Here is an 8,705-nt window from a genome sequence, read left to right on the forward strand (position 1 = left end):
CGTCAAATTGTTTGAAATTTGCATAATCGATGTGTCTTTCTAATGCTCTTACAACTATTTCTTCGTCCATGTTGATATTTAGATCAATCAACACTTTCAAAAGTTTATCACTGCCAGTTGAAATGGCTTTCAAAACTAAACTTTTGTCAGGTTTGAAATCAGGTCTCAACTTTAATAAATCTTTAAGACCAGCAATATTGATAAAAGTGACAAGTTTGTGCACTACAAATGACATTGTTTCACAACTCCAACTATTTGGATAGATTTCTGTTGATTTAATCAAGTCGTTCCACGAAAACATTCTCTCAGGAAATGTTTCCACTTCTTTTGGACACAAATCAATCGCTCTATTGAAATTTTCTAAATCCAAGGCAATTTGCAGTTGAAATTCTTTTGAACGATATTTCTCTGTTGAATCACACCCCACTAAAGACATCATTTGAAAGTACGACTCATTTGGTTGATTGCTAAATTTGTAAGCTAAAATTGTTCCCAAATCGTAATATTTTGATGGTCTTTTAATGCCAAGTTGAAACAAAAATTTACCGTTAACTTTTGATCCAGTCCTAATATTTTCGTGAAATCTCTCAACATCCAAATCCAGAGCAGCTTGAAGTAACTCTTTTTGCTGGCGATTCCAAACTATCGCTTCGAATCTGATATCTTTTAAACATTCAGGAAGTCTTTTTTGATGGAGTGAAACACTTTGAAAGTGGATCTCTGTCAAAACAAGGGCATTGATTAAGTTGTTAAGTTTTTCGTTGTGCATAATTGTTAAATAGTTGGGATTTTCATTTATCAAAAAGTCGTAATAAATTTTGCTACAAAGTTCTCCAAATCCATAACGAATTAACTGAGAATTATCGCACATCTTTTTGGAGGATTCCAGAAATTTGTAAAACTCCATTTGCCAATGGTTGAGTACCATCAGGACATTTCTTGGAATGGTCGAGTGATTAAGTGTCAATTTCTGAACTGATTCGCAAATGTAGCTATCAAGTATTGGTTTCAATGTTGCTGCATAAGTTTCAAAAACATCTGCTTGCATTAGAGAGAAAGAGTTGATTATTTCATTTAAGTCCATGCTTTCAAATGATTTGACATCTTCTTCTGAACTTGTTTCTAGTTCAGATTTCTTAGCTTCAATCATTTCTGAAGGATTACTACTTTTAAGCTTTTGCTCAAGAAGATCAAATATGATTACTTCTGGTTGAATCGATTCCCACGATTGGAAAGCAAGATTGACTCGTTCAGCAGGATTACATCCAAGAGCCAGATTTATCATCTTTTTGATGCGGTGCATGTCTGATAAATTTGAGAAATAAATGCTTGATATTTGCAAAGATTTTATGTCTCTTAAAAGTACAAGTTTTCTTTGCAAGTTGTCCTGTAAATCCTTCCTGTAAATCCAGTTTTTCATAGAATTGTGTAATTTTGTTGTACCTTTCTTCATGTGCTAAAGCTATTGATTTCAAATCTACGAAATTAAGTAGTGAATTAAGTTGTTCTTGCGAACATTTTCTTGCAATTTTAAGAAAGTGACGATGTGCCTTGTGCGTATCTAAAAATATCCCTAATCTAAAGATTGTTTCCAGTATTGGTAATCGCTGATATAACGTTTGATAAAATTTGAAAAAGTCATCAGCAACTGCAATATCTTCCTTGGATTTTCCACGCCAAACTAAGCTCTCCTGATTGCTAACGTACGCTATGGAATGTTCTCTTAAATTTAAAGGAACTTTAAGTAACTCTGCATGTTGTTTAAATTTGTACAAAAGCCGATCCATTGAAGTATTCCTGATTGCTTCATCAACATCATTCTCGATTATTGCTGATATGTCTCGCTGAATGATCTTCATGCAGTACAGCCGGTTCAAAATTACGTAAACTTTTGCTAATCTTTTGAACACTTTTCTATGCTTCTTACAAACAAATCTATGGTAGTCACCAGGTCTCGGCACACCTTCCACCTTAACCTTCTGTAGCACCACCACCACCGCTTCCAAAAACTCCATCACACTGCTCCGATTCAGCACCAAGCGATAGACCTTGAAGTCATCCTCGCGCTTGAACACCAGCAGGAACAGCGCCAAGCAGAACGCGACCTGTGTGGTGATTACAAACCGATTGATTATGCAGTCCCGTTTATTACAATCTGTTGCGCACCTCTTTCACCGGAATCATCTGCAACTGTTCAACCCGCTCCAAGCACCACAACTCGTTGTGGATAAGCTTGAGCAGCAGTAACGTCTCGTCGTCTACGCTGAACGAGTCGCTGCACGGTTGACCTTGAAGTCGCTGGAACATATTTTGAACGCGATCTACCGCTTCAGACCATGTAGAAGACTCGAGAGGTTCTGCTAGGTATTGCATCCCATATCGGGTCAATTTGTACTGCAGCAGGATTCGAAGATCTTCGGGAAGGTCGACATTCCTGACGTCCAACTCGATCAATGCGTTGGAACAGGTTACGAAACCGTGCTCGGATAAGTCCTCGTTATCCAGCGAACCCAGTAGATTGCGCAGACTTTGCTCGTCCATTATCGCTGGTTATCGACATTTGAACTAATCGCGAGCTTGGTTCGATCGCAACTGCGTTGCGTGTTAAAACACGCTCACGCGCACACCACCGCTTGAAACTGATACGCCGGTCAGTTTAAAGGTCTTCGCGCGGTGTTATCGTGCGTGTTTGGGCGAGTGAGCCGAGTGAGTGCGCGCGATTCTTAGCGCTTGCCCATAAGCAAACCCGCTATTTATGGATTTTTTTATGGGATTTGAGGGAGTGTTGGTGACTACGCATCGAGTTTGATAATTTTGACTGCCTGGATTGAGTCAGAGAAGTGACCGAGGAGTTCGTGTATAATGTACAGTTTTGTTATCAAGTGACACACAAAAATAAAATAATAAAAGAATTTTTTTTAAGAAATAATCTTAAAAATATTTTTTTCTTTAAATAAAATATAAAAAAACATTGAAGAGAGTTTTTGGTAAGGTTGTCCCAAAATCCATTTTTTTTTGGAAAAAAGGATATGCTTTATAGAACAAAACTCCCCGTCGAGCCAAAGTCAAGAAAAGACAAAAAATATGCCGCCGAGACATGATTTTTTTTAAAGTGCATGTTTGAAAAAACAAATTTACCAGGTTTTAAATTTTAAAATCAAATTTGCAATTGAAAAAAGATTTATAGATTTTTTGATTAAGTGCATCGTTTTCAAGATAAAGCCATTTAAAGTTTTCGTTTTTAAAAAAATGTCCATGATTGTCCGCTTCAGAATTAGTTTTTTTTCGAAAACTTGAGAAAATATGCAATAAAATTTCCTCAGATGAACCTGGACCTCTAGTAGCTAGAAATACAGCGAATTAGAGCAAAAAAAACAGGAAAATTCATTATATTTGATAGTAGAGCAATTCTCTGAGATTCCATTAATTCGATTTTTGTTTTATTTTTCAATCCAGCTGAAACTTTTTTGGGTTCTTCGGTATGTTCGAATGAACCATTTTGCATCATTAGTTGGTCCATATAATTTTCCATACAAATTTGGCAGCTGTCCGTACAAATATTCAATTCAATTCAATTCGGTTTTATTTGTGAATAATCCAAGTTACAATGAGTTCATTTAGGTATATAACAGAGTTTTGGTGTTCATTTCAGCTGTGTTTTACATCGTAATTCAATCGAAAAATTATTACTTATAACTATGGAATAGACAAGAGTAAGAAAAAGTTTTCAAAAAACTTACAGAAAGTGCAATGGAAAAAAGATAGAAAAAGAGAATGATTAAAACTTGATCACAGACAAAAATAATCATTTATAGATGTGCTTGATCATCAGCTCCCCGAGGACCAGAAATTGCTCCGCCTTGTTACGGCAGCTCCGAAACCGCGTCATCATCTCCCCCGCGAGAGCAAAGAACTCCGGCAGGGTAAAGAGATCTTCCCCGGTGACTTCTTGCTGGGCCGTACTGCCGCTACCGGCACCGACCACGCTGGCGAACGAACGCCCCCAACCAGGAGGGAACGCTGAGTTTTCCGCTGGAACCGTACGCTGTCCAGCTGCAGGAACGGCTGCGCTCGTACTTCGCTGAGGAGGGTGAGACGCTTTATTCTTCCTCTTTTCCTGCTCCTCGAGGTAGGCCTTGCGCGCGACGCATCCGCGGTAATTGCCGGTATGGTTGCCGTCACAGTTCGCGCACTTTACGTGCGGCTTGGTTTGTTCTGCCTTGTCCCCCAAGTCCGCCTTTCGTGGCAGTGCGCACGCCTCCGAGAGGTGTGACTCACCGCACTTCACGCAGCGGGGCCGGAGATTGCAGTTCCGCGAGCCGTGGCCGAATTTCTGGCAACGGTGGCATTGCGCTACGTCCGTCGGGTTCTTGGTGTAAAACCGCCAGTTTACCCAAAAACCGTCCAACGTTTTAGTCCGCCGCTGGTCTTGGATCTTGACGGTGCCGCGGTCGAAGTACAACAGGTACAGTGTGTGCACACCCGTGACTGTTGTCTTTTGCGAGAGCACTTTTATCTCTCGTGGCTTTATTCCGGCGTTCGAGAGGTGTCGCTTAGGCTGGATTTTCATGGATCATGCAACGACATCGTAAGCACGAGCATCGAAATTTTTACGATGCTCTTGGATGGCGTTATGACTTAGCTATGACTCAAACCTAAATAACGGGCAGACCGCCATTTTTCCCGCAAGCGTTTCAAGAAGGAACGGTAGAAAATGGGAGAGAAACGCTTGGGGAAACGTCAACACAAAGCAACACGTGCACGGAAAAACCAAAGATAAAAATTTTAGACAAATGCAGGGGAACTTTTAATTTTGAACCATTCAAAATTTATTTCCGGATAGAACAAAATAATATTAATATTAACAATGTTTGGCAGCATTTAGAAGAGCACAACAAAAAAATTCAGAAATTCAGAAATTCAGAAATTCAGAAATTTCAGAAATTTCAGAAATTCAGAGATTCGGAAGTTCGGAAATTCGGAAATTCGGAAATTCGGAAATTCGGAAATTCAGAAAATCAGAAATTCAGAAATTCTGAAATTCTGAAATTCTGAAATTCTGAAATTCTGAAATTCTGAAATTCTGAAATTCTGAAATTCTGAAATTCTGAAATTATGAAATTCTGAAATTATGAAATTCTGAAATTCAGAAATTCAGAAATTCAGAAATTCAGAAATTCAGAAATTCAGAAATTCAGAAATTCAGAAATTCAGAAATTCAGAAATTCAGACATTCAGAAATTCAGATATTCAGAAATTCAGAAATTCAGAAATTCTGAAATTCTGAAATTCTGAAATTCTGAAATTCTAAAATTCTGAAATTCTGAAATTCTGAAATTCTGAAATTCTGAAATTATGAAATTATGAAATTATGAAATTATGAAATTATGAAATTATGAAATTATGAAATTATGAAATTATGAAATTATGAAATTATGAAATTATGAAATTCTGAAATTCTGAAATTCTGAAATTCTGAAATTCTTAAATTCAGAAATTCAGAAATTCAGAAATTCAGAAATTCAGAAATTCAGAAGTTCAGAAATTCAGAAATTCAGAAATTCAGAAATTCAGAAATTCAGAAATTCAGAAATTCAGAAATTCAGAAATTCAGAAATTCAAAAATTCAGAAATTCAGAAATTCAGAAATTCAGAAATTCAGAAATTCAGAAATTCAGAAATTCAGAAATTCAGAAATTCAGAAATTCAGAAATTCAGAAATTCAGAAATTCAGAAATTCAGAAATTCAGAAATTCTGAAATTCTGAAATTCTGAAATTCTGAAATTCTGAAATTCTGAAATTCTGAAATTCTGAAATTCTGAAATTCTGAAATTCTGAAATTCTGAAATTCTGAAATTCTGAAATTATGAAATTCTGAAATTATGAAATTCTGAAATTCTGAAATTCTGAAATTCTGAAATTATGAAATTCTGAAATTATGAAATTCTGAAATTCTGAAATTCAGAAATTCAGAAATTCAGAAATTCAGAAATTCAGAAATTCAGAAATTCAGAAATTCAGAAATTCAGACATTCAGAAATTCAGAAATTCAGAAATTCAGAAATTCAGAAATTCAGAAATTCAGAAATTCAGAAATTCAGAAATTCAGAAATTCAGACATTCAGAAATTCAGATATTCAGAAATTCAGAAATTCAGAAATTCAGAAATTCAGAAATTCTGAAATTCTGAAATTCTGAAATTCTGAAATTATGAAATTATGAAATTCAGAAATTCAGAAATTCAGAAATTCAGAAATTCAGAAATTCAGAAATTCAGAAATTCAGAAATTCAGAAATTCAGAAATTCAGAAATTCAGAAATTCAGAAATTCAGAAATTCAGAAATTCAGAAATTCAGAAATTCAGAAATTCAGAAATTCAGAAATTCAGAAATTCAGAAATTCAGAAATTCAGAAATTCAGAAATTCAGAAATTCTGAAATTCTGAAATTCTGAAATTCTGAAATTCTGAAATTCTGAAATTCTGAAATTCTGAAATTCTGAAATTCTGAAATTATGAAATTCTGAAATTATGAAATTCTGAAATTCTGAAATTCTGAAATTCTGAAATTCAGAAATTCAGAAATTCAGAAATTCAGAAATTCAGAAATTCGGAAATTCGGAAATTCAGAAAATCAGAAATTCTGAAATTCTGAAATTCTGAAATTCTGAAATTCTGAAATTCTGAAATTCTGAAATTCTGAAATTCTGAAATTCTGAAATTCTGAAATTCTGAAATTATGAAATTCTGAAATTATGAAATTCTGAAATTCTGAAATTCAGAAATTCAGAAATTCAGAAATTCAGAAATTCAGAAATTCAGAAATTCAGAAATTCAGAAATTCAGAAATTCAGAAATTCAGAAATTCAGAAATTCAGAAATTCAGAAATTCAGAAATTCAGACATTCAGAAATTCAGATATTCAGAAATTCAGAAATTCAGAAATTCTGAAATTCTGAAATTCTGAAATTCTGAAATTCTGAAATTCTGAAATTCTGAAATTCTGAAATTCTGAAATTCTGAAATTATGAAATTATGAAATTATGAAATTATGAAATTATGAAATTATGAAATTATGAAATTATGAAATTCTGAAATTCTGAAATTCAGAAATTCAGAAATTCAGAAATTCAGAAATTCAGAAATTCAGAAATTCAGAAATTCAGAAATTCAGAAATTCAGAAATTCAGAAATTCAGAAATTCAGAAATTCAGAAATTCAGAAATTCAGAAATTCTGAAATTCTGAAATTCTGAAATTCTGAAATTCTGAAATTCTGAAATTCTGAAATTCTGAAATTCTGAAATTCTGAAATTCTGAAATTATGAAATTCTGAAATTATGAAATTCTGAAATTCTGAAATTCAGAAATTCAGAAATTCAGAAATTCAGAAATTCAGAAATTCAGAAATTCAGAAATTCAGAAATTCAGAAATTCAGAAATTCAGAAATTCAGAAATTCAGAAATTCAGAAATTCAGAAATTCAGAAATTCAGACATTCAGAAATTCAGAAATTCAGAAATTCAGAAATTCAGAAATTCAGAAATTCAGAAATTCAGAAATTCAGAAATTCAGAAATTCAGACATTCAGAAATTCAGATATTCAGAAATTCAGAAATTCAGAAATTCAGAAATTCAGAAATTCTGAAATTCTGAAATTCTGAAATTCTGAAATTCTGAAATTCTGAAATTCTGAAATTCTGAAATTCTGAAATTCTGAAATTCTGAAATTCTGAAATTCTGAAATTCTGAAATTCTTAAATTCAGAAATTCAGAAATTCAGAAATTCAGAAATTCAGAAGTTCAGAAATTCAGAAATTCAGAAATTCAGAAATTCAGAAATTCAGAAATTCAGAAATTCAGAAATTCAGAAATTCAGAAATTCAGAAATTCAGAAATTCAGAAATTCAAAAATTCAGAAATTCAGAAATTCAGAAATTCAGAAATTCAGAAATTCAGAAATTCAGAAATTCAGAAATTCAGAAATTCAGAAATTCAGAAATTCAGAAATTCAGAAATTCAGAAATTCAGAAATTCAGAAATTCAGAAATTCAGAAATTCAGAAATTCAGAAATTCAGAAATTCAGAAATTCAGAAATTCAGAAATTCAGAAATTCAGAAATTCAGAAATACAGACATTCAGAAATTCAGAAATTCAGAAATTCAGAAATTCAGAAATTCAGAAATTCAGAAATTCAGAAATTCAGAAATTCAGAAATTCAGAAATTCAGAAATTTAGAAATTCAGACATTCAGAAATTCAGAAATTCAGAAATTCAGAAATTCAGAAATTCAGAAATTCAGAAATTCAGAAATTCAGAAATTCAGAAATTCAGACATTCAGACATTCAGAAATTCAGATATTCAGAAATTCAGAAATTCAGAAATTCAGAAATTCTGAAATTCAGAAATTCTGAAATTCTGAAATTCTGAAATTCTGAAATTCTGAAATTCTTAAATTATGAAATTAAGAAATTCTGAAAATATGAAATTAAGAAATTTAGAAATTGAGAAATTCTTTCTTAATTTCTTAATTTCTGAATTTCTGAATTTCTGAATTTCTGAATTTCGGAATTTCTGAATTTCTTAATTACTTAATTTCTTAATTTCTTAATTTCCTAATTTTTTAATTTCTTAATTTCTTAATTTCTTAATTTCTTAATTTCTTAATTTCTTAATTTCTTAATTTCTTAATTTCTTAATTTCT

The sequence above is a fragment of the Culex pipiens genome, chromosome 2, assembly GCF_016801865.2.
Source record: "Culex pipiens pallens isolate TS chromosome 2, TS_CPP_V2, whole genome shotgun sequence".
Classification (NCBI taxonomy): Eukaryota; Metazoa; Arthropoda; class Insecta; order Diptera; family Culicidae; genus Culex; species Culex pipiens.